Raw genomic sequence first — 5,459 nt, 5'->3', positions numbered from 1 at the left:
AAGAGGAAACAAAATGGACCCCATGTGAGTCATGTGACCACTTTTTTGCATTTTCATTGATTAGTATTTGAGATCTGCTACCCTGAGATAGCATTTATAAATTAAATGGGTGTCTCATTTTATTTAAAAAAAACCCCCCTAGGTTATGTAGAGGGTTAAATGCTGCTTTTGATGTTTGGTACATCATTTGGATAGTTCATTTTTTGTTTGTCTTTTTGAGTTCTCACTGAATCACATTAATCATTGTTCTTTTGATTCTCGCTCACATTCACACATTCAAATGAACTCATGTTGGAGAATAGTGAACACGAGCGGCAAAAGTGAAACACCACTACAACACAGCTGTCATCACTTATTACGACTCAAAAGTGTTCACACTCATTTCTAATCATGTGATTAAAGCAACTCTTCAAAATACAAGCATTTCAGAGCGAACAGATCACTGGATGTGATGCGAACAATGGACTGAAACAATCCGAGGAGGATGAGGACTGTAAGAGCTGGAAGAAATGAGTGAAGGTTTCAAAAAATGTGTCATTTGTGACGAACTTTAACACGTCAGCTGTGAATGTGAATGTTTGTTTTTAGAAAGCACTTCTCATGCAATGGTGGTTTCTGTGGTTTATCGTCTGCACTGTGGTGTGTTTGCACCCTCTAAACACCATTCATCTGATTGTGTTTCCTTTGTTCAGCCTGGGAATCTGATAATACATTTATCTGTTTTTGAATTTCTCAGTGTTTTTTTATTTTAATGTTATTCTTATATTTGAACATGAATCATGTGAGCTGCAGTTCATCAGGACGATAAACACAAACTCAATCCTTCATTAACACTAGAAATGATGCAAACAGTTCAACAAATAAAAGAAGACACTGTTCTGTATAAGTTGATCTCTTGTTGTCCCCCGAGGAGAGGAAGAGGTAGACCTGGAGGAGGATGTGGACAAAGAAAATAAGGTAGGGTTAGGTGTGGTCATTAGTATGAATTAGCCACCAAGTAAAATATGTACGAATTACCATGAGATCGGTGTAAAAAGTCCACACATTGCATTTAAATAAACAAGCATTTTGATTGGTAATGACAGTCATACATAATTTCATGACGACAGACGCAACACAACACTGTCATTATTTTTAGGCACACTAGAGGGCGCTTAACTTTAAAACGTAAATATAGGTCGTAATAAGGCGCTTGTTGGAGGACAGGCTAACATGCATATTAGGATAAAGTTATGATGATTTTTTTTTTTTTTTTACCTTGAAACAACACTGATTGTTGAATGTTTTGATAGGATAACTGATATGATGGTTTGGTTATACTTGTGATCCACGATGCTACAATGTTGCCTGAGATCAACAGCTGGATATGAAATGTTACTTTTTATTAAATATGAGATATGCAATACAGTAAAAAAAAAAAAAAAACTAGATAAAACAGTCTGTTCAAGTGTTTGGTTAAAGAAATTGATGTTAACAATAAATATATTTACTTTTTTCTGCATGAAAATGTAAAATGTTTAAGTTTGTCCATAGTGGTACAATGTTGGCTTGAGGCAACAAACTAATAATAATAATGATAAATAAATAAATAAAACATTAATGAACATGTTTATTGATATTGTTATAGTGTCCAATTATAAGCAAGAAACATATCACAAATAATTTTTTCCTCATTGATATCATATCGCAAAGAGGGTTAAAAACAAAAAAAAGAGGAAGAATCTGGCTGACTTTCAGTATGACTGGGATTCACCTCTTGCTTATCTTGCCATGAAAAATAAGTCACTTGACCTAATCTTTTGATCAGTGCCATGGCAACAGGATCTGCTGAACGTGAATGAATCATCACCTGTGCTGCAATGCTCCGTTTGGTCACATACTGCTCATCCTTGAACATCTCTGCATATCCGCTGTATGACTTTAATGTGAACTTTGGATGCTATATAGCAAACCTTTTCATTTGCAATTGACAAAAATAAACACTTTTTTTTCAGATTTAAGAATTCAGATATAAATCTACAACAGATTTAGAGACCTTTTGGACATTTTTCATTTTTTATAGTCAACCACTGTGCCAATGAGAAGAAATGCAGAATGAACTAAGCTGTCGAGCACTCAATGGCACGACAGGCTGTGTGAATATAAGGCATGATTACCCTAAAATGTTCAACCCTGACCTGCAGCTACCTTTAGTGTTTGACACACACACACGTTTGTTTTTGTGAAAAGTGGGGACATCCCATAGGCGTAATGGTTTTTATACTGTACAAACTGTATGTGCTGTTGTCCTACACCAACCCTACACCTAAACCTACCCCTTACAGGAGACTTTGTGCTATTTCAGATTTTCAATACACTCCATTCTTTGTGATTTACAAGCGTTTTGAAAAATGGTTACATGGGGTAATGTCCTGAAAAGTCACCTTCTCCTTGTAATACCTGTGTAATACCCTTGCCATTATCGGTATTGGGCACGTTACTTTAAAAAAAGTAATTAGTTATAGTTACTAGTTACTTCTCACAAATAGTAACTGAGTTACATCATTATAAAAGTAACTAATTACCAGGGAAAGTAACTATTGCGTTGCTTTTTAAAAAAATGTTCAAATGTCAAATAACTTTGGATGCCCCCAATATTAAATATGTTAAATTAATGAAATGGACACTAAAAAGTATAAATTATTATTATAAAACATTGTACATTAATCTACACTATGTATCTACTGACACTTAGTATCAGTCAGTCAAGCATTATAATATAATATTATGATAATTTAATATCATATGATAGAACTTTAGTAATTAGAATAACCAAGTATGAATGCATATTTGTCATCAATATAAAACGCACTAAGGATTAATGAGCTGCTGGGTTCATGAATATTAACCACGTTGTCTGCGTTCGCTCGAATTGATTTGCTGAAATCAAAACAGGGATGATAATAGGTGAGCGCCAGCCAATGAGATTGTCGTTTGCGCATTAGTTCCGCCCACTACCAGAGAAACCGGCAGTTCTTAAAAGCTGAAGAATTCCAAAGGAACTCCGTTATTTTGACAGGAAAATACAACAAAGAATATCGTTTACATGTAGCGCGTCAATTCTGCATGTTATGAAAGACTCTCTCGCTCTGTATCTTTCTTTGCGTGCGTGTATGTGAGAGAAAGCGACGGAGAGTTTATGGTACGTCAAATACAGCTACACTGTCCATTCAGATAAACTGACAAATTAAATTATAATAATATAATATAGTAACGCCACATTTTATTGTCAGTAACAGTAACGGCGTTGTAACGGGGAAAACAGTAATTCGTTTGATTACTCATTACTGAAAAAAATTACGGGGTTAGTAACGTTGGGTTATTCCCATCACTGGTCATTATACAAATCTATGTCCTGATTTGTCACAAAAATGCGCACGTGCACACACGCACACGCACGCGGAGCAGCTGGGGGTTTGGTTCTTGCTCAAGGGTCTCACCTCAGTCGTGGTATTGAAGGTGGAAGAGAGCGCTGGTTATTCACACATACAATCCCTGCCGGACCTGAGACTCGAACCTGCGACCTTTGGGTTATAGTCCAACTGCCCCCAAACGTAATACAAATAAATAAATGAATTATTTATCCTTATTTCTTTATATTCAGACTGTTTACATGATTTATTAATTGAGAGTGAAATCATTGTCAGGAATCATCATGATCAGGAAATCCAGCATTTGTCACATTCACTCTCACTAAACGTGTGTCATGTCTGTTTCTGGGTTTCAGTTGTCAGTCTGTTAGTTTTGCTTTGTCTCTGTCATGTGTTGCCATAATGTTTGATTTGTCCTCATGTGTCTCACCTGTGTCTTTTATCTCGTTTGTATTTGTAGTCCTCGTTTTCAGTTGTTCTTGGTTCAGGTTTCATCTTTACTGCGGCTGTTCTGTTTCCTGTGATTTGGTTTCTAGATTTCCTGATGAAGTGTAAATGAGTTTATTCTGATTAAAATATAATGTATATTTTTGTTGCCTGGTCCATAATTCATCCCTAGTAATACTGCTGTGTTTTTCATCTTGTTTGCTTGAACAAAAGCACACACTCTAATGCATTGGTCTCAAACTCAGTTCATGGAGGGCCACAGCTCAGCACAGTTTAGCTCAAACCCTAATCAAACACACCTGATCCAGATAATCAAGGTCTTTAGGATCACTAGAAATCACTAGGTGTTATTTAGAGCTAAACTCCGCAGATCTGTGGCCCTCCAGGAACTGAGTTTGAGATCACTGCTCTAATGGATTATGATATAACACACAAGTAAGATTTTAAAACAGTATTCTGTCATTATTTACATTATAAAGCTGTGCAAGTAAAACGACTGTACACCATCCTTTAAATTGATGTCTTGTTTGAATTTGTTCATTCATCTTAATTCAAAGCTGCAATGTATTTCTTCATGGAAATTTAATGAGCATTTAATGAGTTAATAAAATATTTCAACTCAACAGTTGTCTAATTATTTACTAATGAGCAGAGGTGGGATGTTTTTTTTTTTTTTTCATAAAACTTTGTTTCAGTATTATGTACTGTTTTCTTTATTGGCACTGATGGCTTTTTAGAAAGGTAGTGTGATTTACACGCTCCATCATGAACTTAAATGTTATAAACAAATGCATGATTAAGCCCTGCAATTGAACTTGTGTAAATTTAACTTTCTTGCTTGAGGAATGGAGTTGTGTATTCATTCTTCCTTGTTAGACATGATGTAATGTCTTGTTAAAAGTGACATGGTGTAATGACTGATCTCCTTTCAAGTAATTAGAGATTCATAAGCTATTCTGTTCTTAATCGACATGTTCATGACACAAGAATGAAAATGACTAATGAAGCTAAATGCTTGGGATTTTTCAGAAGTACACAGTTCTGCTAAACTCTACAGGAAGATCAAGAGAAGACTTGAAAACCCAGAGAGGAGTGTTTCTTCTGTTTAGTGAGAGTGAATGTGACAAATGCTGGATTTCCTGATCATGATGATTCCTGACAATGATTTCACTCTTAATTATTAAATCATGTAAACAGTGTGAATATAAAGAAATAAGGATAAATAATTCATTTATTTATTTGTATTACATTTGGACTGTAACCCAAAGGTCGCAGGTTCGAGTCTCAGGTCCGGCAGGGATTGTATGTGTGAATAACCAGCGCTCTCTTCCACCTTCAATACCACGACTGAGGTGAGACCCTTGAGCAAGAACCAAACCGCTCATACGTGTGCGCATGTGTGTGTGTGTGTGTGTGTGTGTGCGCGCATTTTTGTGACAAATCAGGACATAAATTTGTATAATGGCAAGGGTATGGCAGGTATTAAAAGGAGAAGGTGATTTTTCAGGACATTACCCCATGTCCCCACTTTTCAAAACGCTTATAAATCACACAGAATGGAGTGTATTGAAAATCTGTAAGGGGTAGGTTTAGGTGTAGGGT

General features: G+C 35.8%; 1 long non-coding RNA gene across 1 annotated transcript; it reads right to left on the bottom strand.

The window, feature by feature from the left end:
• Positions 1-386: 386 nt before the first annotated feature.
• Positions 387-4,102, bottom strand: LOC131536122 (uncharacterized). The gene is made up of 3 exons (XR_009269845.1): positions 3,841-4,102; positions 3,480-3,581; positions 387-927 (listed from the first exon to the last, which is right to left on the bottom strand). It is a non-coding gene; the product is annotated as an uncharacterized LOC131536122 (long non-coding RNA).
• Between the last annotated feature and the right edge of the window lie 1,357 nt (positions 4,103-5,459).

Source organism: Onychostoma macrolepis, chromosome 03 (assembly GCF_012432095.1).
Source record: "Onychostoma macrolepis isolate SWU-2019 chromosome 03, ASM1243209v1, whole genome shotgun sequence".
Classification (NCBI taxonomy): Eukaryota; Metazoa; Chordata; class Actinopteri; order Cypriniformes; family Cyprinidae; genus Onychostoma; species Onychostoma macrolepis.
The sequence above is the reverse complement of the archived record's forward strand: the minus strand, read 5'-3'. Positions and strand labels throughout refer to the sequence as shown.